A 27,602-nucleotide genomic window follows, 5' to 3' on the forward strand; every position below is an offset into this window, starting at 1 on the left:
TAAAGTAAGTGTAGTCAAACCACATAAATAGAAAAGAAAAAGACTGTCTAAACCTATTTTAAGAATGTTTAAACAGTCTTTCTTTTCTATTTATGCTTTGATGTGCTTCGGCTTTACTTACATTATTTTTTTTATTTGGGTCCAACCATCTGGGGTCAAACTAGTTGGGGCAAATTGTCCGGGGCAAATTGGTGGGGTCCAAACATCCTGTACCCCATGCACAACTACTATCTTATCTGATATATGCATGTAGATACTCTACAGATAGAGGTTATATATGCTAAAGTACTCTAGTAATGTGCACTAGGCATCACCTGCACACTGCTCGTCCATTGTGTAGGGGGCACCTACATCCACAATGCTGCCTTCATGGAGCTGTTCTCTTCTTGGGAGGGTTCCTCAAGGTTGGCGAGGAGCTCCTCTTGTGCTATAAGTGGGAGCTGCATGAGTAGGCCCCCACCTGTGGCTGTGTTGTTACAGCAGCAGCCCTTCACCAGACATTACGTAGGAGGTTGGTTGCATGATTCCGGACCTGCTCATATGTTCTTGTGTGCAGGCCGACATCATTTACCCTGTAGACTAGGTCACTCCACAGGGCGGTCTGTTCCCGCAGATGTTCCTGGGTGTGGCCAACCATTACATCATAGTGCTGCATTATGTATTCAACTATTTCTGCTGTTTCTGTTGCACTGTATGCTGGATTGTGGACATGATGCATCCTACCTGTAAGTTATAAACAGTGAAACACATCATAGCACCTTATACAGTTGTCAACAGTCTGGACAGAAATTGCACATCAGCAGTGGATATATCTTTCCAGCACTCATCTACATCATACCCTTGTAATCTAGCAGCACAATATCAGCTTGCATTGCACACCTGGACCTGATGTGTTATATTTCCCCCAATGATGGATAGTTAATTGCACAAACTTCAAACCTCTAATGTCATTCATTTCTGTGTAGAGGGATGACATTGGCCATATTCCATGTGGATGGTGTGTGGATGTTGCTGAGGCTGTGTTTGCATATGATATGTGATGGCACTGTAAGCACTTGCCTGAGTTCATATAGGATGCAGACAGGGATGTTATCAGGCCCCATGGAGACTTGCTGTTGTTGCCTTTCAGTAGGCAATATGTGCCTGCTCACCAGTGATGAGGGGAGGTGTGTTGTTGATGTGCATTTCTGTCTAGAGGGATGGGGGGACAGGGGGGTGATGTTCACCCCTAACCCATCTGATGCAGGTATCCTATAGCCATGGCATGTGTGTTTGAGATGTGATTTAACACCAGTATATGGTGAATTGTGTTGCTTCTGGAATTGACAACATATGTGGAGACACCCTTGTGACTGGCTTTGACAGTTTGGATATGTGTGATTTGTACTCATAGTTAGCCTTACATGGAGTCATTTGTGACCTTACATGCTTGTTCAGATATAGGTGGACATGCTTCCAAGTTGTTCTCTGCACCTATATGGCCCTGTACAGCAATATAGGAACCTATTATGTGGTTTGTGTATTGCAGCTGTCAACCAAAGGGGATTACTCTGCCTTGGTGGAGGTGGCTTTTACAGGTCAGGTATTGCTGGGTCCATACAGTTAACGTGGATATATAAGTGTACATAACCCTGTTATAATACCTGGTCTTTGTGCTATTGTAACTTTACACCCCAATAACTCATTTCAAAACAATTCCCAACTTTAATGTGACCTATAGCCTGTACAATTCCATTGAAAACATAACAATTTGTTGTGGGAAAACATATGCAAATTAAAATCATTACAATACGCTGGTTGTATCACAATAAGCTGGTTGCATGAGTGTGCACACCCTTAAACAGATACTATATGGAAGCACCTGTTGAGATAATGACAGCGTTTAGTCAAAGTAGGTTGCAGTCTTTCATTATGGCACATCTTAACTTGATAATAGTCACCCAGTCTTCTGTCCAATAGTCCTACAAATATGTCAATTACTGAGGGCATATCTTGTACACAGCCCTAATCAGGGCAACCCACAGATTATCTATTGGGTGTAGGTCTGGCTGGCACATTCCCAAACTGTATTCCACATCTGGTAAATCCATTCTTTGGTAGATTTGGATGTATGCTTGGGGTCATACTCATGCTGACAGACAACATCCCTCTTCATCTTCACCTTTCTAGCAGATGACTAAATGTTTGGTGACAAAACCGGTTGTTATTTGTAACTGTTCATAATTCCTTCCATCTGGAGTGGAGGCCAAGTTCCAGCTTTTGAAAACCAACCCTACAGCATGATCACCATGCTTCATTAGGGGGATGGTGTACGTTTGGTGATGCAAAGTGTTGTGTTAGGCCAAACATACTTCTTGGACTTGTGGGCTAAAGGATGAACCTTGCTGTCATCAGACCATGACACATTGTTCAACATGAGTTTTTGAGACGTGATGTACTGTTTGGCAATGTGTGTCCAGCCCTGGATGTTTTTTCTGTGTAAGAAAAGCCTTCCATATAGCAATCCTACCCCACAGGGCAGACATATGGGGAATACAGAAGATTGTTGTCACATGTGGTGCATACCCAGTACTTAGCAGGCATTCCTCAAGCTCAGTGTTGTCAGTCCCCTTTCAGTCTCCATGGCCAGTTGTCTTCTTGTCATGTCATCCGTTTGGATGGACGTCCTGGTGTTTGCAGTATCTCTGTTGTCTCATGTCTTCTCCACTGTTTAATGACTGTCTCCATTGTATTCCATGGTATCTCCAATGCTGAGGACACTTTCTACTCTTCTTCTGACTGATCTCTTTCCACAATGAGTTCCCTTCAATGCTTTGTAAGCTCTCTGCCAAACATGTCTTTTGCTGTAGCAGGCAACTGGTTAAATGTCAAATATATCCTACAAGGACAGTTGAACATTATTTGGAGTTAATCAGAATCTTGTTAACTGATGGTATGTGTGTAATCAAAAAGAGAAAGCTGTGATTACTGCAAAAGGTGCATCAACCAAGTAGTGGTTTATGTGTGTGCACATGTATGCAACCAGTTTATAGTACATTTCTTATGTTGTATATTTTCTCCACTAACATATTTGTTTGTTTGTCAATAGAATTGTACAGGCTATGTGTCACAATCAAGGTGGGAAACATTTTGACAAGATTTCCTCTGGTCTTACTTTTGTATAGTACACAAATCTGGCACTGGCATTTCAGCAGGGGTGTGCACACTTGATATCCACTGTATGTAGGTGTTCAGATAGCTGTTTATGGTAGCCATGGACAGAGGGTCATAACACAGTTGCACATTCCTCCAATTACAACCTGATAATCATGCCTATTCTACTACCCATATCATTGCAATGGCAAAGCAACAAGCAGTACCTGTAAACATTTATGTCTGTTGTAGGCACTTAAACTGACATTACACAGAAGTAGAACATGCACAACTGATGTACATATATAGATAAGTAAGTTGATTGCACAGTAGGCTTTGCTATCACAGTGCTAAGGTGGAGGATGTTCCACATTCATATCAAGGCTATTATGTTACAGTGTCATTGATAACAGACCTGACAATGGTTTGCCTAACATAACATAAGTCTTATGTGTAAGTGACTACAGATATCAGGCACACATATGCCTATAAGACTGTACAGTTGGATGGCATGAACTTACTATACTCACTACATCACAAGCATTTCAACACATATTTCTGCAACAGTACTTTACTCTGCACATGCTCTGTATAGTTCTCTTATATTTACAAGAGAAAAGATGTATCATAGCTACATGTGCAGGTAACATATGGATATGTACAACATCCCAGTAGCTGGCCTAGCAGTGACACAGTCAGTGGCATTTAACAGACACTCCAGTAGTTGCAAAATACCAGCTGTCCTTTCCTGGGGTGAGTCAGGGCCTGAGCTGTGATGTATGTCACTACAGAGTGAGCTACATGCTAGGGCCATCACTGCTGTTAAGCATTACATCAGTACAGCAAGTCTAGTTGAAATATATGTTTTCAGTCCCCTTCTTCTTCTTTTGGCTGCTCCCATTAGGGGTCACCACAGCAGATCAACTGTTTCCATTAATTCCTCTCCTCTGCATCTTGCTCTGTCACACCAACCACCTGCATGTTCTCTTTTACCACATCCGTAAACCTTATCTTAGGCCTTTCTCTTTTCCTGTTACCTGGCAGCTTCATCCTTAGCATCTTTTTCCCAATATACTCTGCACCCCTCCTCAGCACATGTCCAAACCAGTGTAATCTTGCCTCTCTGGCTTTGTCACCAAACCTTCCAACCTGGGCTGACCCTCTAATATACTTATTCCTAACCTTGTCCATCCTCGTCACACCCAGTGTAAATCTTAACATCTTCAACTCTGCCACATCAAGCTCTGACTCCTGCCTTTTTGTCAATGTCACTGTCTCCAACCCATATAACATAGCTGGTCTCACTACCCTCTTGTAGACCTTCCCTTTCACTCTTACTGGTACTGTGTGTCACAAATCACTCCTGAAACTCTTCTCCACCCACTCCATCCTGCCTGTACTCTCTTCTTCACCTCTCTTCCACACTCATCATTACTCTGAACTGTTGATCCCAAGTATTTAAACTCATCCACCTTCGCCACCTCTACTCCCTGCATCCTCACCATTTCTTTATCCTCCCTCTCATTCACACAAATATATTCTGTCTTAGTCCTGCTGACCTTCATTCCTTTTCTCTCTAGAGCATATTTCCACCTCTCCAGGGTCTCCTCCACCTGTTCCCTACTCTCACTACAGATCACAATGTCATCTGCAAACATCATAGTCCACGGGGACTCCTGTCTGATCTCGTCTGTCAACCTGTCCATCATCATTGCAAATAAGAAAGGGCTCAGAGCTGATCCTTGATGTAAACCCACCTCCACCTTAAATGCATCTGCCACTCCCACCACAGATGTCACCGCTATCACACTACCCTCCTACCTATCCTTTACCACTCTTTCATACTTCTCTGACACACCCAACTTCCTCATACAATACCATAACTCCTCTCTAGGTACCCTGTCATATGCTTTCTCTAAATCCACAAAGACACAATGCAACTCCTTCTGACCTTCTCTGTACTTCTCCATCAATTACTCTCAGAGCAAACATCGCATCTGTAGTGCTCTTTCCTGGCATGAAACCATACTGCTGATCACTAATCATCACCTCCCTTCTTAACCTAGCTTCCACTACTCTTTCCCATAACTTCATGCTGTGACTGAACAATTTAATCCCTCTGTAGTTACTGCAGCTCTGCACATCACCCTTATTCTTAAAAATCAATATCAAAACACTTTTTCTCCATTCCTCAGGCATCCTCTCATTTTCCCAGATTTCATTAAACAATCTAGTTTAAAACTCCACTGCCATTTCACCTAAACACCTCCATGCTTCCACAGGTATGTCATCTGGATCAACAGCCTTTCTGTTCTTCGTCCTCTTCATAGCTATCCTTACTTCCTCCTTGCTAATTCACTGCATTTCATGATCCACTATCCGCACATCATCCAACTTTCTCTTCCTTTCATTCTCTTCATTCATCATCCACTCAAAGTACTCTTTCCATCTGCTCAACACACTATCCTTACTTGTGAGTACATTTCCCTCATTATTCTTTATCACCCTTACCTGCTGCACATCTTTACTAGCTCAGTCCCTCTCTCTAGCCAATCGGTACTGGTCCTTTTCTCCATCCTTAGTGTCCAACCTTTTATACAACTCTTCATGCGCCTTATCCTTAGCCTTCGCCGCCTCTCTCTTTGCCATGCACCTGATCTCCTTATATTCTTTTCTACTTTCTTCATCTCTCTGTCAATCCCACTTCTTCTTTGCCAACCTCTTTCTCTGTATACTCTCCTGTACTTCTTCATTCCACCACTGGGTCTCCTTGTCCTCCTTCCTCTTTCCAGATGTCACACCATGCAACGTTCTAGCCATCTCTCTTAGTAGCTCCGCTGTAGTTACCCAGCTATTCGGTAACTCTTCACTGCCACCCAGTGCCTGTCTTAACTCTTCCCTGAACATCACCTCACAATTATCCTTTTTCAATTTTCACCATTTGATCCTTGGTGCTGCCCTCACACTCATCCTCCTCTTCTTGATCACCAATGTCATCCTACAAACCACCATCCTATGCTGCCTAACTACACTTTCCCCTGCCACCACATTACAGTCTCCAATCTCTTTCAGACTGGCCCTTGTACATAAGATATAATCCACCTGTGTGCATCTTCCTCCACTCTTGTATGTCATCCCATGCTCCTCCCTCTTGTTAAAATATGTATTCATCACAGCCTAATCCATCCTTTTCGCAAAATCCACTACCATCTCACCTTCTGCATTCCTTTGCTTAACCCCATACCTACCGATCACTTCCTCATCCCTTCTGTTCCCTTCACAAACATGCCCATTGAAATCTGCTCCAATCACCTGTCTCTCACCCTTGGGTACAGTCATCAACACTTCATCCAACTCACTCCAAAATTTTTCTTTCTCATTTATCGCACACACAACTTGTGGAGCATATGCACTAACAACATTCATCATTACACCATCAATTTCCAGCTTCATAAACATAACTCTATCCAACGCTCTTTTCACCTCCAAAACACTCTTAGCATACTGTTCCTTCAGGATAATGCCTGTGCCATTTCTCCTCTTATCCACACCATGATAAAACAATTTGAACCCTCCTCCGATACACATAGCCTTGCTCCCCTTCCATCTGGTCTCTTGCACACACAATATACCAGCCATCCTTCAGTCCATCATATCAGTTAGCTCTCTCCCTATACCACTCTTACTGCCAGCATTCAAAGTTCCGACCCTCACTATCACAGTCCTAGCCTTAACTTGCCTTAGGGCATGTCTTCCCCCTCTTCTCCTCCTTCGACCAACAGTAGGCCAATTTCCACCAACACCATGTTGGCCAACAGTACTGGTAGCAGTCATTGTTAATCCAGGCCTCAACCGATCCGGTATGTAAATCTGTACTGTTGTCTGCATGCTTTCAACCCCCTATTTTCCATTATTACAGACCACCTACTGCATTCAGTTACATGCTTACTTGTTTCACAAACCTTTTTTTTCTGGAATTGTCAAAGATATATCTCATTTTTTCTCTCTCTCATAGTATGACAGAAGTGGTTTGAATAGATAGCAGCTTGTCTTTTGTAGGTAATGCTTATGACCATGTGATGGCCTGAGCACCAACTGGTGTTCCTCAGTTGCTAACTGCATGCAGAGCAGCTGTGTAGTTCTTCCAATAGCCAATGGCATGGCAACACACTCCTATAATTGAGTGCTCCATGTGGGTGTTGGCCCTTTCCCTTACATGTGAGGAAGACAGCCTGGAGGTGTGTGAGATAATACCTCTTACAACAAAACATGTGGAGAAAAGCCAAGAAAATGGTGGAGAAGGTTTAAGACTTGGGGGTAGAATGTGAGTGTTGCTGTTATACATTTTGAATACTTCTAGTTTAACAGTGTTTGTCTGAACATGCTACTTCTGCATGGATTTCAGTCTGACAAAGTTCTGTCACTGCAGAGCTCTCAACTGTACGGCTAGCCACATAATGTTCAGAGGTTAGCCTGTTATGTTTGGTTGTTCCCCAGACAGGTGCTATCTTTGCAAATTAGTAGCATACTCTGGTGATTGCAATCAGTAAATGCTAACATCCATTTGTTTTTCTGACTTTATATCCCTCAGAAAAGATATGTTACAACAAACTCTGTAACAGCAGCAACTTTCTCGGTGCATAACATCAATACTTCAAGTATGGCCATGTTTTTGGGCTTCTGTTCACCAATTATGTCAGGCTTTGTCCAGATGTCATACAGTAGGTAGGAGGTTGATAGGTATGGTCTATAATTATTTAGTGCTGTCATTACTGCTGTGGAGAAAGGCTGGAAAACATGTGGAAGTCTGTACATTCAAACAGTCAGTTTCTAGAGAATGCTCTTAGATGTCCTTGTAAAATATTTTATGTGGGGGAGAGTAACATGTGTTTTAAAAATAGGCTGTTAGAACATGTGGGGCATACTACTGATAACAAAGAAGACAGTTGTATAGTTGTACATTTGAATAAATCTCACCAAGGGGACAGTAGTTGATTACAAGGTACTGTTTTGGAAAAAGTCTGTTTCTCAGTTTGATGAAACATTCATAAAAGAACTATTGTGATGTACAGAATCAATGTATTATTATTAAATGTGATACTATATCCCCTAGGGTGTTAAATGAGGCTGCACATTTAATTATGTAATTAAGTTTTAATTGCTTCTTGAATTTAAGGCAAGTATTTCGTGTAATGTTTTACTCCTTGAAGGCTTTGGCTAAGACTTCAGAGTATAATAAACTTGTGTGAATTACTGGCTGGTTGTATTTCTCTTTGCTATCTTCAGTCATTTTAGTTGTTTTAATAAGAGGTTGTTGTATGTATGACCATTGTATATGGCCTATCATGATTTTGTAGCAGTGTACTGTTCACTTATTTATTTGACTGCATGGGGGCAGATGTGAGTGTCATGGGTCCCTTTGTATCCAACTGTGCATGCTGCCCCAGTTATATATATATATATATATATATATATGTATATGTGTGTGTAATTGTATACACACACACACACACATATATATATATATATATATATATATATATATATATATATATATATACAAATATATATATATATATATATATATATATATATATATATATATACAAATATCACCTCAGTATTTATTGGTAATATATCTATATATTGTTATGCACATATATGTATCTCCATACATACCTCTCTCTCTCTAGATGTATATGTTTCTTTTCATATATATATATATATATATATATATATATATATAGATATAGTTATAGATACCAATCCTTCCTGATTGCACAGTGTCTCTTCCCTATCGTAAACTGGCTGTAATGCATGGTATGTTTGAGAAAACATCCGGAAACCATATATCTCAGATGGCTCAGTGGTAAATTGCTGTGACTATGGCGTGCAGGGTCCTTTGTTCAAGACCTGCAAGGACTGTTTATGTTTTGCCAGGCAGAAAAGGACTGTTGGATACAGACTGGTTAAGGCAATATTGACTAGCTTTAAGCATGTTTGTGCAGGTTTGCATGATGGTAAGCAGTGCTAACATATGGTTAAACAAATAGGTGCTTACACCATGTAGGCTTTGATTAACAGTGCACAAATCTGCTTAGCATTTACATTTAAGCAATGCTTAAACCTGCTAAGCATAGCTCAGCCCTGGTAACCATTGATCACATTTTAGTCTGATAAAATAGCAGGGTAATGACATATTTAATAAGTGTATTTAATTTCCTGTACATAACATGCTTCTATGTGCTGTCATTACAGTAGCAAGGGATGTGACTACACTGTATGGGTCACTTGGGTATACATGGATAGTACAACAATCTTTGTTTTTGTTTTTTTTATTTGTTTTATATATGGGTAGTATCCTAGGTTATACGCAGTCACACTTGCATGTTACACCAGCTACAGTTCACTGGTTGACAAAAATAGTTTAACAGATATTGCATTATTAAATTAGTACTCTTAATAATGCTTTTCCAAGTAAAAGTAGTTTGCAGATTGTATTACTTGAACCATGCACTCCTGCATGCAAATCTGGGACTCTGAGTAATACACTATCTTGTCCTTGTTGTTTGAGCTCTATGTTTTTAGATATCTCCTATTAGGTTCATAGGTTGGTACTAGGCTATCAGCCCTAGGGCCTATATAAGCATAGCCATTATTTATTATTATTTATTTTTATTTTACATTTGTTAACCGGGATGGTCCGACTGGATACATGTCCTTTTTCAGCGGAGGCCTGGGGAGAAAAGCTCCAACAGAGTTACATTGATAATTAGGTACAGTAAATGAGCTGAAAGAACTTAACAAAAACATAGGCTGTTTATATACAAGTACAAGACTGCCATTACTATTTCTGAGATTACTACAAATGTAACATTAATAACATATTAGCAAGGACGGTAGGCAGTATAATGACATAGAGTTAGACAGGATACATATTTCTTTATCACAGGATACAAAGTACTTATCATCTTAGCTAGTTGTTTATGTTTTAGTTAATGGCACAGAGCTAGTCTGGGTTTGAGCAAGGACATAGCCAGTGTGATTTGAAGTGGAGTTTTAGACTTTTTTGAATTGACTTAGAGAAGTTGCAAGCATGATGTTATTTGGGAGAGAGTTCCATATTTTACCAGTGGTGTTGGCAAATAGCGTCACCACCTAGGTTGAGAGATTTAGTTGTTTGGACAAGGAGTCTGTTTGCTGAGCGAAGGCAGCTTAGATTGGAGTAGGGAGTCATTAAGTTTTTTAGTGCTGGGGTATTCTCAGGTTGTTTAAGGATTTTGAAGGCCTCTATGAGTTGGGACTGGTGAAGAAGGTGTGGGAATTCTATCCATCCAAGCTTTTTCAGGTTAGTACAGTGGTGTGTTCTGTAGGGTAGGCCTGTAACGAACCTGGCAATGTGATTATAGCAGGATGAGAGCTTGGCCAGATCAGATTTGTTAAGGTGAGTGAGGACAGGAGAGGCATATAGTAGGGTAGAGAGAAGGTGTGAACGGGCTGTGGCTGCCTGGCATGCGGGGTAAGGAAGGCTTTAATTCTATATAGGGTCCCAAGTTTCTTGTTGACTGACTTAATGGCTTGGTTGATATGTATATCAAATCTGAGTTTATTGTCAATGTTTACTCCTAATAGCTTTGTATAGGTGTCTGGGGAGATGATGGTCCCATTATTGGATTTTATAGTGAAGTTTTCAGTCGGAGATCTATTGGTTGGGTAGAAGAGAAGTAACTTGGTTTTGTTTGGCTTTAAGATCAGGAGATGGTTGGCAAGCCAGTTTTCGACTTTGGTGAAGCTATGTTGGGTGGTAGTTAGTAGATTTGCAAGAGAGGCATTGGAACATATTATAGTCGAGTCATCTGCATATTGAATGCAGGTGGCTTCAGGGATGACTGTTTGGATGTCGTTTATGAAGACTGAAAAGAGGAGAGGTCCTAATATGGAACCTTGAGGAACTCCTATGGTATTTGGTAGTAGGCAGGAGAGCTTGTTTTGCCACATTACTGCTTGTTGTCTCCCAGTGAGGTAAGCTTGAAACCAGTCAAGGGTTGGAGTATCTAGATACAGGGTTTTAAAGTATATAGAAGTAACTGATGGTTTACCATATCGAAGGCTTCGATAGGTCCAGGAAGAGAGCGGAGGATATTTTTTATTATTCGGTTAAGATTAATGTTTTCAGTAAAAGAGAGGAGGGCAGTGGTTGTACTATGATGGGGTCTGAATCCATGTTGAGAGTCTGTGAGTAGTTTATTTTGGGTTAGATAGAGCATTAGTTGGTTGTGCATGCACTTTTCCATAATTTTGGCAAGTGGTGATAGTATGGCTATAGGTCTATAGTTGGATAGTTCTGTGGATGAACCTCCTTTGTGGAGTGGAATAACATAGGATATTTTCCAAATTGAGTGGATTGAGGCCTTGGTTATGGTTCTGTTAATTAGGATTGAGATAGGGTAGGCTACGACATCTGCAGCAATTTGCAGGTATTCTGCCGGCAGAAGATCGGCTGAAAGGGTGGTTGGCTTCAGTTTTTTCAAAAGGGATCTGATAAAGGATGTGGACACTGGCTGGAAGTTAAAAGAGTCAGGTATAGTGTTTATAGAAGTGTGGGGAGGAAAAAGTTGGTTAGCTAATGACTGGATGGTTTATGTGAAGAAAGTATTGAATGAATTGGCTATATCTTCTTGGCTCTTGTCAGATAATGTTCCTGGGGTCGGAGTAGTGGATTTGCCTGGTTGGAGAAGTTTATTTATGCCTGCCCAGTACTTTTGAGGGTTATTCTGATGTTTATGTTGCATACTTATCTAGTATGATGGCTTTTTTAGTCTCATTTCTAAGTTGTTGGAATTTGATACGATCTAGGGGTAGTTTGGTAGTGCGCCATTTATCCCACGCTTTGTCTCTAGTTGTTATTTTGGTTTTGGTGTCTTTTGTTAGCCAGGGTGCTAGTTGAGTTTTAATTCTTATTGAGCGTTTAGGGGCATGCGAGTCAAGTATAGTAAGGAATGAATTGTTAAATGATGACACTGTCTCATCAAGGGGAAGGAACTTTAGTTTTGTCCAGTTACATGATTTGAGTTCAAGTTGAAATTTAGTTGGGTCAAAGTTTTTCTTGGATCTGATAGACCTATAAATAGGTAAGCTTGTACAATTAATTTTGTCTTTCATGATGTATGTGAGCAGGTGATCACTAAGATCATTAGGGAGAGTTCAGACATATAGTTCTGGGGATGACTGTTGGTGAGTATCCAGTCTAGTATACTCTCTTTTTGGTTATTGTTACCTGTACGTGTGGTAGATGATATTATCTGAGAGAATCCATGTAGGTTAACAGGGATGGGGTTGGACTGTGCTGTGCATTGGTTCCAGTCAATATTAACATCGCCCAGGACAATGGTTTCTTGAGGGTAGTTGTTGGCTATCCAATGTAGAATGACCTCTAGTGTTTCTACATTGTTCCCAGGGGGAATATAGGTGACAATTAGGTTAATGCCCTTATGATTATTTAGTAGAACTTGTAGAGCTAGTATTTCAGCGTTAGAGACCTGGGGTGGTTGTATAGGGTTAGTTATGATGTTAAGTGTGCTATTATATAAGACGGCTATTCCACCTCCTCTTTTCTTTACTCTAGCTGCCCTAAGTATATTGTAACCAGGAGGCAGGATCTCATTGTCTTTACAATTCCATAGCTATCCATGGCTATATCTTCCCACAGTATTTACTTCCCTGGATTCCTGCCTAGCAGGGCGACTAACGTGATCCCTGAGGTGATATTGGATATTAATATGATATTATTATATTAACTGTAGACTACTATATTTTTGGACATGTCATTGAGGACTTCTACCATGTAGTAGTGGCATACATTTCAGTTTCAGACTTCTATCCTTCAAAACATTCATCCTAATGCATAACCTGTTGGCTATCTACTTTCTGTCTGTCCTCTGTGCATATGTGCAAATGTCAGCTATTGCTAAGGCCATACAACTATGTAGGTGCCCACATATTATTGTGTTGTGGGCCTGAACACTGCTGCTAGTTCAAACATGTGGGACATTTAAAAATGTGGGCCTTGCCCCTTTTCCTTGCCTGTGTGAGGGACATTACAGAGGTGGTGGGCTACAGATTCACAGACAGTAGGTGGCAATACTTCACAGAACAGGGCATTTGGAGACAGCCCAACAACATGGGGGACATATCCCCAGAACTGTGAACAGATTTTGTGTCATCAGTGCTGTTACACACATGGTGGGCTGATAGATTGACAAGGTTTGTGTGGACATGCATTTAGTGAGTGACTTCACATCTGACAGCGATATGTCTCTGACATATCTATCTTCTGGCATTCTGTCCACAGGCTGGCAACATGTTTACCTGCTATGTTTTGTCTGTTCCACAGACAGTTGGCATCCTTGGAAAATCAGTCCAGGACTCTAGGGAATGCAGTCAGTAAATACTCACATCTATTGGTATTACTGACTTTATATTCCTCATAAAGGAGATGTTACAACAAACCCAGTAACATCTACACCTGTCTCAATGTATGCCAGCAATATGTCCAATGTACCCCTCTGTTTATGCCTCTGTCCCCGAATGATGTCACGATTTGCCCAGATGTCAATGAGGATAAGGCGCACTTAGTATCATTATTTCTTGCCTTCATTCCTGCTACCATCCCAGTGATGTAGTAGACCCACAGACATGTCAGGCAAGAAGCCATAGATATGAGTCCTGAGCCTGTACATTCTGAGGTGAACTGTACATGTGAGGGGCCTGTGTATGTCTTGCCATTGTTAACAGACTGTCAGGATTGTGTACACATGTCATCTGTGCATGTTATTTGGGCTGTGTCTGGAGGGGAGTGGATGTAAGTGCTCTGGCTCCTTTTTTATCTGACTGTGCATGCTGCTACAGTTTCTGCTGGTCTAGTGGCTCTATATGTAGGGCTAGTCTGTGAGTTGCAAACAATGATGTATTTCTTCACACAGTCTGTATACTCTACTGTTCATTTGACTTACCAGTATGTGACTGTAACTGTGTTGATATTGCTTGTGGGTATGCACTTTCACACTGGTGTCTATTTGTCAGTGTTGTTACATCCCTGTAATGCCTGATATATTTGCAAATGCATGTGTAATTACCCATAGCAGATTTCCTATTTCAATTACTTGTGCTTTTTTTAGTAAATATATGTTAGAGCACACAGGAGGGTGTTACTACAACAACTGTGTTAGCTTATCTATGCCAATACTTTAGATACATCCCCATTTTCATGGCTTCCACCCAACACTTTGTCAGCCTTGGTCAAGTTTTATTGCAGTAAGGGGTTCTGAGTATACCTGTCAACTGGCTGGATTGTATCAGGATGTCCAGGTTTATTGCACATATTTCTGGTCTGTTTTACAGATTATTCTCATTTACCTGGTAAATCACTATGATGACATGTTTGTTGTCAGAAAATGATGACATACATTTCATTTATCTACCTCACATCCATCAGAATATGTATGCTGAAACAAACTGTGTCACTCTGTCAAGAAGAGTACAGGGGAACGATGACCTCTTCCTTCCTGGATGCTAATGAGTTAGTAATGAGATGTGCCACATAGAAGGACTTTCTGACCACAGTGGCAATGTGGTGGTCAAAAGAGACATTGCAGTCAACCTGTGTACCCAGATCACTTAAATGCCTTCTTTGTTCAGGGGACTACCATCAATGTGGTAATTCATGGGAACAGGGTTTTTTCCAGGGGGGATGACAACACATTTTCTGACATTCTGCTTTAGACCATGGCTCTGATACCAGTCATTGGTCTCAGTGAGGCCTTTCTGTAGAATGCCAACATCAATTGGGTAGTTAATAATAGCTCCCAACTTGCAAATGTCTGCAAACTTTGTCAGCCAAAGTCCCTTCATGTTGGCATGGACTTCAGAGAAGTTGATATCAAACAGGAAAGGACCCAGGACAGAACACTATAGGACTCCACTTATGACTGCTCAGCAGTCTGACTTAGAGTCAGCTATTTTCACACTGTGAGTTCTATCTGTGACATCAACCCACCTAGTGATATAGGGGATGACGTCTAGCTTAGTGAGCTTTTGCATGATTCCTGAGTAGGGAATGTTATCAAAGGCTTTGACTAGATCAAGGTAAGCTGTATGTGCCACCTTGCCTTCATCCACAGCTCGGATGTCTGACCAGGTTGATTGAGCAGGTATGACCTACCCTTCACAAAACTAAACTGCATGGGATCCTGAGTCTGGAGATTTCCATATCCTTGTTTATTAGGTGCATGATGATGCATTCCATAGCTTTCCATAACAGACTTGTCAGGCTATTGGGGCAATGGTTCCCAGGGTCTGTACTCACTCCTCCTTTGTGGAGGGGGTGACTGTATCAGTGCATAACTCAGTAGGGACAAAGCCTGAGGTGAGGCTGTGATTGAACAGGGCACACAGGTGAGGTGCCAGGACATGCTGGAGTTCATGTAGAACACAGCCAGGAATTTTGTCAGGTTCCAGAGAAGCTGTATTCTTGGCCTTGGACAGTGGTGTTTTAACCTGTGCAGCAGTAATACTGGGTGCCTGGCAATGTACTGGTATTGCGATTGGTCCTTTGGTGGGGGAGAGAGGGGTAAAGTTTGCACTGAATATGTCGGCCAGTATATTGGCAATATTTGTTGGCTCAGTCTAGAAGGTGCCATTGTCCAGAAGCTCAGAGCAAATTTTGGTATTGCCATAGAGATTCTTTACATAACTGTATTATGCCTTGTGGTTGTCTTTACTATGTGCTCCAATTCTGTTTTCACAGCTAGTTTTGTAGTATTTGATGAGGGATCTCAACTTTTAATTGAGGCTCATAAAGGTTTTTTTCCCTGTCTTGGGACTTCACCTTATCCCATATCAGTTTCCTCCTTCTGTTGTACAGTTTCTTTATGGCTGGGGACCACCAGATGGCTTACTTTTTTTGGAGGTGATGGTCTTGGTTCTATTGGTATGGTGGTATCCATGCATCTGTGTATGTATTCATAGCACACTGGGGTTTGATTCAGCAGTCCTGCAACTAGTCTTCATTTGCATGGCTGCAATGAAGTTAGCTACCTCTGTTTTTAGGAGGCCAAAGTTAGCTTTGGAAAGGCTTTTCATGCTGGTTAACTTTTCAGGTGGGTGGAGGGGGCTGTGGATTTCCATAGGTGATTACTTTGTGGTCATTCGTGTACAGCAACAGTCGCCCATGTTAGTAAGGACCAGGTCTATGTAATGGGCAAGTGCATCGGTACATGAGTAACTTTCCCAGTTAATAGTGGGGTAGTTGAAGTCAACTAGTATGAGAGTGTTAGGTTGGACACTAACATTCTCCAGGGTGATTAGGAACATGGAGTGTGAGTCTTGGGACATGGCTGGGGACCTATAGCAGGCTACAACATGAACCACTGTCTTACGTAATGTTAGCTACACCTGCAGGATCTGTGATGTATAATGTTAGGCTACTTCGGAGGTATGTGCATCCTTTATGAATATGGAAATATCGGGTATATATTAGAAGACCAAAGACGCATTCTTTCAAATGCGTCTTGGTTGAACTTAAAAGGCTGAAAACGCAAAATATCAAAGTGGCTGTTAAGCGAAATCTTTCCCTGGGAAAGAATTTGCTTGGCCGCTTCGGTACTTTGCCATTTTTGGAACTGTAGTGAGGTCTCGGAGTTGGTATATTTAGGTAGTGGTGGTGTGGGGGCACATCGGGGGAGTGAAGGAGAAGCCCCCCACTTAATGTAATGTTTGAAATTGATTTTTATTTTTATATTTTTGTTAGAACAGCAATTTTTTTCCCTTGGAAAAAAATCGCTGTTCTGACACTTCGACATTGTAAACTTTAACTTACATAGGGTCGATCAATCACCGTTCACTTTTATTTAAGCACCCTTCAGTCCAACTTCTGCAGCCAAAAGATGTGGAATGAGTTATAGGCTGGTAGTGCAGGGGTGCTTCCTGCTACCTTTAACCTGGTCTCTGTTACAGCACAGATGTCACTGTTCCCCATTTTAAGGAATGCTTCCAGTGAGTGCATTTTCAGATTTAGACTTCAATGGTTCAGCAGCATGACCCTCATATTGTTTGTGTTTGTAGCTGTTATATATTCACCTTTCTATATCTCTCTCTATATATATATATATATATATATATATTATATATATATATATATATATATATATATGTATGCGTATGTGTAGATATAAATTTACATGTCTCTCTCTCTCTCTTGTGTATATATATATATATATTATGTATAGATTTGTCCACATATATGCATCTCCATACACATATACATGTATATATAGAGAACCTGACTGATTATACAGAATCCTTTCCCTACTGCTGAATGAATGTACTAACTGATATGTCTGGCAAATTATCATTATTTTATACAGCTCAGATGGTGTAATGGTACATTACTTTGACTGTAGATTACAGAGCCCTGGGTTCAAGACTTGGCATACTTTATTATTTTGTTGCAAGGCAGAACAGTTGCTGCTGGGGAGAGAAGGATAAGGGCAATATTTAAAAGAGTTCCCTGGTTTGGGACAATTGACCCCCATATTGACAGCCTTTGGACAGATTTGTTGCAGTAAGAGGTTCAGAGTATGGGTCTGAGGTCATACTGCACTACACACACACACACACACACACATATATATATATATATATATATATATATATATATATATATATATATGGTTTACAGTCAAAATGTTGACATTCAGTTGCACGACAGCCTCCTCCTCGAACATGGTAGGAGCGACAGTTGGAATGTTGATGTTCATGTGTACATCTGTTTAGAAGGACATACACAGGGCATGGACTCAAAGCATGGTTAGCAATCGGACTTGCTAACATTAAGATCGACAGAAAGTTGTTGATCTTGTTGTGTCAAAATACAACCTACTTAATATGTATGAGTTGAGGATATTTGTTGCGGAATTCACCATTCGCGGATGTGATTTCTGTTCTTTTGCTAGTAAACCATATATATATATATATATATATATATATATATATATATATATATATATACACACACACACACACACACACACACACATATATATATATATATATATATATATATATATATATATATATATATACACACATCTCATATATGTGTATATGTATATATTTTATATGTATATCTCTGCATATGTTATGTATCAATGTATATATATATATATATATATATATATATATATATATATATATATATATATATTTATATGTATGCATCTCCACACTCATATACATTTATATATATGTACAAAACTTGACTAATTTTAACAAACCTTTTCCCTACTGTTGAATGACTTTACTGAATGATATGTTTGAAAAAACATCAGGCATATCTACAGCTTAGATAGCTTAGTGGTAAATTGCTGTTGCTATGGTGGGTAGGGTCCTGTGTTGGGTTCAAGGTTTGCAAGTGCTGATTTTTTTATTGCTGGGAAGAACAAGGGCTGTTGGATACAGAGTGATTAAGGCACTTTTAAGCAGTTGTAAGTGTGTCTGCATGCATTTGCACAGTGGTACGCGATGCTATGTTCCAGTTAAGTATGCTTACAGACAGCCTTAAAAGTGTTTAATCTTTGTAGGCATTGCTTAGTACCACACAAACAGGCTTACTCTTGCTTACAACAGCTTACTTCTGCTTATGCCCCCACTAATTTCTTTAAAAGAAAAGAAAAAAGGGGTGGTAGGAAAGTGGTGAAAAAGGAGGCATGAAGAGGAAAAAACAATATGAAAGATAGCTAAGGATGTGAAGGATGGGTGTAGGAAAGGTCCATTGCTGCCCATTTCTTCTATAAGAACAGCTGTGCATATATATACTGAATTTGGAGGTAAATATGGACACTCAAACCCCTGAGACAGGGGTGAGGACAACAAAAATGTGTTGTGAAGCCAGTTAGACCAGATTACATGTGCTCAGTGGACATGTGTGCGAAATGGACAGCTGTGTATGGGACCACATTTTTTTTGGAACTGATTGCTGTTTTGTTTTTTAAGGTGAGAGTGGGATGTTGAGGAAGGATAGTAGGTATATTTGGGGAGGTAGGTTGGGTAGGAAGACAGACAAGACAGCATAGAAGGGCAGTACATGACACGTGGGGGGGTAAACATCTTGGACGGGGAGGGGTGTTTGGTAATCTGTAGCCCACGAGCCTCCAAATGGATACAGTGCAACTGAGGTCCTCACCCATGGGCAGTCACCACTGCCCCCAGCATGCCCCTGAAGGTGGCTGTGCTGGGGGCAGAGCAGGAGGTGCAGGCTGACCCTTTAAAGGCACCATGTGGCCTTCAAGCTTGTGTAGCAGATCTCCCAATTCCTTGCTGAGCTCGCTACACACCAGACCCCGGACCTGGCTTCGGCTGACAGGATCCTGTCCGTGCCCACACCCAGGGGGGGAGCCCCATCTACTGAGGCGGTTCCACTAGAAGATGATGCAGGACCAGCGGACGAGGCGGTCCCGGGGTGTGTCCCAGATGTGCTGGGGCCTGGTGCCACAGCCAGATGAGGCATGAGAAGTGGATCTGCTGGGATTGGCCTTCCCAGACATGCTATGGTGTCACAGTTTTAGAACATATGTTCATTAGTCATGAAAAACTTATTCCAGGATTATTTATAACAGCATGCATGAGTATTCCCATTAACCCAAAGCAACAGATTTGGAATATTTGCACAGCACACAGAACACATGCATAAATGGAACCAAAGTGGGCATTACACCAGCGTGCAGGTTACATTCATAGCAATAGGCCACCAATGATAGTATTTGAACAAAGAACATTAATTGAAAAGCATTTCAATATTTGTAGAACAATAGGACACATTCCAATGGTAAGTTTGGTAAAAAATATATCCATTCATTTATGTGTTTAGATTATTGGTGAAGATAAGGTGGGGGAGAGACAGAGATGTCAATTAACAAATGTAGATTCTTGAAGTGATCACAGCTTTAATGATAATTGCTCTAATCATTACTCTACAGGTATTATTATAACAACCTATGGCCTTGGGTTGGGAAGTGGTATGTTTGCACACAGTGCATAATTACAGCCTTCTTATAGCTACTTTATACCTTTTCTTACCTGGCAGACCTGTGGAAGAGATTTCTGTTAACACTACATGAATGTTTCTACACATATTCACATAATCAGGGTTACATATGTGCACGCATAGTGTGTGTGTGTGTGTGTGTGTGTGTGTGTGTGTGTGTGTGTGTATGCTACTGCCATACTCTGCCATGATGTCTATCAGTCACCCTGGTTGTTGGCAGCAGGGACCAGAAGCTGTGACAACATGACACTTGAAAATTTCTTGGGGGAGACTACTTGTGTATGTACTTATCTTACTGTCATTTGCAGCCTTGGGGTTGGACACAGTATAACTATAGCCTTCTTATAACTACTTTATACTTTTTCTTACCTGGCAGACCTGTGGAGGAAATTTTTGTTAACACTGCCTGACTGTTTCTACACTTATTCACAAAATCCAAGGTGAAATTATACATACAGCTTACTACCACTCACGGGATTTGAACCGTGCCTGTTTCTGCAAAAGATACAACAAGTTTGTCTTTCATCAGTTAGCTATTGAGAAACTGCTGTCTTTTTCTTGACTGTTTTCTGTCTAATACTCTCTTGGTTGTACACTCTGACCTTGTAATTACGACATTCTTATACATACATTCTTCCTATACATACCTTTTGACATAGCACAGTGTGGAAAAATAGAAGTTATGTCCTTACCATAACGTTCCATGTGGAGTGTTCATCTCGCCTTTGTTCTTACACCTGGGTTCAGAGCCGATCCTCAGCTCCATGTCGGCCGCTTAGCAAAGCTCTGCATCGAGAAGAAGCTCGAGACCAACCTAACTCCCACAATCCCCCTCTGCCTTTACCTCAGATCTAGTTTGCAAGCAAACCAGAAGTCAACAGAAGACAGCATAACACATTCATGCCAAACAAGAACAAACATAGCTGAAAAATATAGCCACAACAACTGCTCAAGGCAGAAGCAGGAGAACCAAACCAGACACCTAAACTGGACATTCTTCCTGAGGGTGGGAGGGTGGGAATGTAAGAACAAAGGCGAGATGAACACTCCACATGGAACGTTATGGTAAGGACATAACTTCTATATGTGAGAGTGTTCAATCTCACCGTTTGTTCTTACACCTGGGTAGCGTCCCTAGCTCCATGTTCCTAAGGAACTCACGGGAAAACGTTCCTGAGCACAGTGGAATCAAAGGTTGCCCTGTCCCTAGAAATCCTGTCTACTTTGTAATGAGTAATGAATGTATGTGGTTTAGACCAAGTGGCAGTCGCACAAATAGTGTCTAACGGTAGGCAGGCTGCATGAGCCAGGGATGTAGATACTGATCTTGTAGAGTGCCCTTTGGGCTTGACAGGTAAAGTTTGCTCAGAGGCAGTATAAACAAAAATAATACAATCAGAAAGCCATTTGGAAAGGGTTCATTTCGTAACTGCCATACCCTTCTTGCTGTCTGCGAAGGCTATAAAGAGCTGGTCTGTTTTTCTGTGATCCTTTGTTCTGTCCAAGTAAAATCTGAGTTGTCTATGAACATCTAACTTGTGTAACATATATTCCAACTTATTGGAGTGGTTTTTGAAAAAGGTGGGGAATTCAATGGACTGATTAATATTATTAACGGAGCAAACTTTGGGAAGAAAGGATGGATTAGTGCGAAGAGATACTCTATCAGGGTGAAAGATCAAATAAGGGTGTTTAACTGAAAGAGCTTGAAGCTCCGATACCCACCTGGCCGATGTGATAGCCACCAGAAAAAGGGTCTTCCATGACAAAAATTTCAAAGGACAGGAAGAGGCTGGTTCAAAAGGTGGTAGCATCAGCTGTGATAAAAAAAGGTTCAAGTTCCAAGGTGAAGTAGGACTTCTAACTGATGGTCTAATATGGAAATATCCTTTTAGAAAGGCCTTACAAAGTCTGTGAGCCATAATAGGAGCCCCACTTTCTCCCACATGAAAGTTTGAAATGGCAGCCAATTGCACTCTCAAAGTGGCAGGAGAAGCCCCTTGGTGGAACAGTTCGGTTAAAAACTCCAAGACCTTATTCAGAGGAGCTATTACGGGATCCAATTGTTGTGTAGTTGCCCAGTGCACAAAACGTTTCCATTTACTAGTGTAAATCTTTGTAGTGGAAGCTTTATGAGAAGCCACCAGGATATTTTGAACTGCAGGGGATAGAAGATCAGACCTGGCTAAGAAGGGAAGTGGAGCAGCCAAGCTGCTAGTCTGAGGGAGAGAAGCGATGGGTGGGGAGCCCCTGATGAGTGGGTTAGCAGATCTGGCTCTGGGTCCAGGATTCAGGGTTCCCGAATTTGGTGTGCCAGAAGAAAGGGAAACCAGATTTGACGAGGCCAGAATGGGGCAATGAGGATAATTGTCCTTTGCAGGTTGCTGGCCTTCTGTAGAAATTTTGCAATCAGGGGAACAGGAGGAAAAGCGTATAGGAGACCCGGGGGCCAATCGTGAACCAGAGCGTCCCTGGGGACTTCCCCTGGAGGGGGTAACAGGGCAAAATAGCTTCTGCATTTGGCGTTCATTGGAGACGCAAACAGATCGCAGGAAGGCTGGCCCCACTTGCGAAATATTTCCTTCGCAATTGATTGTTTGAGGGACCACTCGTGAGGTAACAGGATGGCTCTGCTCAACCTGTCCGCTATGACGTTGGATAACCCCGGGATGTGTGTTGCTATCAGAAAGCGACCCGTGGACTCCGCCCATTGCCAGATTCTCATGGCCTCTCTGCATAGTTGATAAGACTTGGTTCCCCCTTGTTTGTTTATGTACCAGACTACGGACATGTTGTCAGACTGAACTGCAATGGTCCCTAGAGGAAGAAGGGGAGAAAAGTGTTGCAATGCTAGAAACACTGCCCTCAACTCTAGAACATTGATGTGCAGATAGTACTCCAAATTGGACCATTCACCTTGGACTGTCTGTCCCTGAAAGATGCCCCCCCCCCACCCTATCAGGGAAGCGTCCGTTGTCACCGTAGCTGTCGGCGTGGGTAGCACAAATGGTCTTCCACTGGAAAGATTGCAAGTCTGAAGCCACCAAGCCAGGTGCGATTTGCATATGTCTGTGATGTGAATTTCGTGCGTCAGAGGTAACTGTTGGAACGACCATTGTGCAAACAGTAGCCATTGAAGAACTCTCATGTGCAGTCTTCCCAAGGGTATCGCAATGAGAGAAGCTGCCATGAAACCCAAAACCTTCAGAACCAGTTTTGCTGGAGATTTTTTGGATACTAGAAGAAGAGATATGTGGTTTTGTAAGGAGGCTATTCTTTCTGGAGGAAGCCTTAGGATTAAGCAACGCATATCCAATTCTGCTCCTATGAATGAGATATGCTGTGATGGCTGTAGTAAAGATTTTTCGAAATTTATGGAAATTCCGAGATGAACACAGAGTTGTAGTGTGTAATCCCTGGCCTGAATCAGTCGACGCTTGGTGGTGGCAGAAAGGAGCCAGTCATCCAGATACGGAAACACCTGGAATCCCAGGCGTCTCAAGTGAGACGCTACCACTGCCATACATTTGGTGAAAACCCTGGGGGCTGAGGTCAGACCAAAGGGCAGGGCTCGAAACTGAAAATGACTGGCTCCCAGCCGGAAGCGCAAGTGATCCCTGGATGCTCTGGCCATTTTGATGAGGTAGTACGCGTCCTTTAGATCTATCGAGCACATCCAGTAGTCCTTCCGTAAGAATGGAAGGATCGATTGAAGCGTGACCATCCGGAACTTTTCTTTCTTGATGAAGGTATTGAGTTTGCTTAGGTCCAGAATTGGCCTCCAGTCCCCTGTCTTTTTTGGAACTAAAAAGAACCTTGAGTAAGTTCCGAATCCTCTTTGGTCCGCTGGGACTGGTTGGATGACTCTTTTTTCTAGCAGCTTTGAAATTTCTATAGCTGCAGGGCCTCGCAGATGGGGCGGTACATCTGGGAATCTTTTCTGTGGAATTAGGGACAATAGGAAGGGAATTCTGTAACCTCTGGTAACAATGCTTTTTACCCAATTGTCTGATGTAAGACTTTGCCAGGCCTGAGGGTATAAAGCTAAGCGACCCCCGTCTGCCTCCAGAGCAGGACAGTCGGGCCTCCTCTTAGGAGTGCTGGAAAGGTTTCCCGGAGAGTGTATCCCTGTCACCTTGGTTTTGCCGACCCCCTCTGCCGCCAGGGTGACGTCTTCCACCTCTGCCCCCTCCTCTGCCTCTAGAGGGGGCATCACCCTGTGTGCCTGGGAAAGAGCCTTGGGGTTTTCAAAACCACATTTTTCCACCACGTTGCCCTTTGGGGTATGGTCTGGATGGGGTGGAAAAACGGACTCCGACAGCAGACAGAGTCTTTCCCTCTTGCTCACACTGGGTAAGGGTCTCCTTTACTTTGGGGCCAAAGAGAGTGGCATCATCAAATGGGGCATTAGTAAAGGAAGACTTGAAGGCTTCCGCAAAGGAACATAAGCGCATCCAGGACTGTCTACGAAGAGCAATCGCTGAAGCCGCTGCCCTACTCGACCCTTCGGCTGCGTACGAGATCAGCCTCATGGACGAGTTTGCAATAGATGTGAGGGTATTGAGATGTGCTGTAACTTTCTCCGAGACAGCAGCATCTGTAGTACCCTGGAGGGTATCTCCCAACTCTTTGATTAGATCCCTCTGTAACCGTGTGAAATGGGTCAAATAGTTCAGGGATCGCATGGAAAAAGCCGCTGAACTAAAAATGCGCTTCCCATACCTGTCCATGGTCCTAGAATCTCTGTTAGGCGGATGGACAGATGAGGAAGATTCAGACATCTCCTTTTTCGTGGCTGCTGCCACCACCATAGCGTCCACTGGAACTCCCTTTGTTAGATAAGCCTTGTCTTGGGGTGCAGTAATATACTTATTAGGCTTTCTAGGGACTGGCTCCACCGTGTCAGGTGTCTCCCACGCCCTCCGAGCAATCAATTCCATCAATTCATCGAAGGGTGGAGTGACCCAGGAGGAGGAAGGGCGAGCACCGAATGCCTTCAGCAAGACTGACTCATCCTCAGAAGGGGGTAGGGCTTGCCAATCACCTCTCTGTTTTAGGATATCCAGGATGTCAGAAAAGGAGACATCCCCTGAGGGTGATTTTGGGGACCCTTCTGACTCATCCAAGTCAGTGTCCGATGTCAAGGATTCTTGTGGAGAATCCAAGTGTCTCCTCTTACACAATCTTTTCCTCGGAACTTCTTCGGGGGGGCATCCGATGAAGCCTCCGAGGAAGAGGGGGCACCCTCTAGGGGTGGCTGAGACACTGGTGCTCGACGCTTAGATGTAGCCGTGGGTGCAGAGGAGGATAACGGACCATTATGGGAAGGAGAAGCTGTTTCTGCTGAAGTGGTTGTCTGAGTAGACAACACCTTCCTCATGAGGTTGAAGGCCCCCGGGTCCCGAGTCGAGGTATCCCCAGGTTCCGAAGAAATCGGAGGAATCCCCGAGACAGGCACCGATGGCATCGACCCGAGGACGCCGAGTCGATCCAAGCCGAGGCTCCGAGAGGGAGAGTCGGAACCGAAACATCGGTCCGACTCTCAGTCCCCGATCCAAGGATGGATCTTCGGCTCCAAGACTCCGGTACTGGGTCCGACGGAGTCGAGGTGAACGGTGCCGACCGAGAAAAAGACGGTTCCGGCACCGAGGGCTCCACAATCATCAGATCAGCCTCTCCCAGCTCCGAAGACTGGATAGGCCTCGGAGGAGGAACAGGTGGAGATAAGGGAAGGCCTTCGAGTCTCGACACCAACTGGGAGGAGACAGAGATGAGCTTGGACAAGGCCGTATTCTCCATCAACTTCTGCACCACGTGGTCTACATCGGTATCGGAGAGGGGTCTGGAAGAACGCGTCGAAGGAATCGAAGACGGAGCCGACCTCAAAAGTACAGGAGGAGGAAGCTCCGTCATCGGTTCCAAGACTCGAGGCTCGGTAACTGACAAAAGTTCAACACTCGGCCCCGAAGTCTGTGGAACCAGGTGATCGAACTTTAAATGAAGAGCTCGGAGCCGATGACATGGGCTCCGACGTCTTCGATTCCTTCGAGGATTTAGATGTCTGGTCCGATGCATCCAGAGCCTCTTGGAATGCAGGCTTCAAAAGGCCCCTATCCATAAGTTTCCTGCGCCTATCTGTCATGACCCTTCCACTGAAAGAATGGCAGATGGAGCAGTCTTCCTGCAGATGGAGAGGGCCAAGACAGTAGACGCAGGAACTATGATTATCTGTGACAGACATTTTCTGTCCACATTGGCACCGTTTGAAGCCTGATTTAGCTTTTTTCAGACATGTTCAAAAAGTCAAATCCAAGTAAAACAGTGAAATAGCCAGAACAAAATGTCCAATCCAGTAATAATGTCAAATCCTGTATAAAGTCAAATCCTGTAGTCAATCCTGTATATAAAGTTAAAGGGTGGGGTAGGCCCCGAGTGAAGTAACTCTAAGAAAAGTATATAAATATATATACGAACCCGAGAAACCCTCGATACACTACTCACACACACACAACAACTTTTAAAGAGAAAAGGAGAAGTTTTTTTCCAAAAATATATAAGATAAAATAATCTTAGCTTAGAGGTGGTCCGAGCTCATCAAAAATGATGCGAACGTTGCAGCGGCAAACTAGATCTGAGGTAAAGGCAGAGGGGGATTGTGGGAGTTAGGTTGGTCTTGAGCTTCTTCTCGATGCAGAGCTTTGCTAAGCGGCCGACACGGAGCCGAGGATCGGCTCCGAACCCAGGTGTAAGAACAAACGGCGAGATTGAACACTCTCACATCAATGATTAACACAACATTAGTATTCAGATATCAGATCTTGGTGCATGAAAAATTTCATATCAGTTAATCTTGTGTCTTACAAAACCACTAACTTTGTCAGATGAGACCTGATTGTTTAATGCTTTCAAAGCTATAGTTGCTGTGCATAACCTGTACACATTTCAATTCATGCAATACCAAAGTAAACTCAACCCATCCAGGGTTTTGAATTTTATTGACAGGCAGTTACAGTTTTATTTATATATAACCTATATGAGACTATTACTGTAATATTGTCTGGTTTATTCAGAAAAAACCATACCCATTTTTAATACTGCAAGGTGACATTCTACTCCTTTATATTTATTTGGTATGAATACTTCAAGCTAGATTGTTACTCACCAGCCTCATGATGCAGCCTTAGCAGCCTGCTTGCATGGGCTTCCTGGTTTACAGCCCTCTCAGCTGGAGCTTTAAAGAAGATAGAGAAACATTTATGCATACCTATCCATCACATACATAGCCTGGACTTTGGTAAACAGTTATTGATATTAATACTTACACATGTATGGGAAATCCCTCTGCTGTGCATACTTGTCCAAGAGCTCT

This window comes from Protopterus annectens, chromosome 8.part1 (genome assembly GCF_019279795.1).
Source record: "Protopterus annectens isolate FY-2018-M chromosome 8.part1, PAN1.0, whole genome shotgun sequence".
Taxonomy (NCBI): domain Eukaryota; kingdom Metazoa; phylum Chordata; order Ceratodontiformes; family Protopteridae; genus Protopterus; species Protopterus annectens.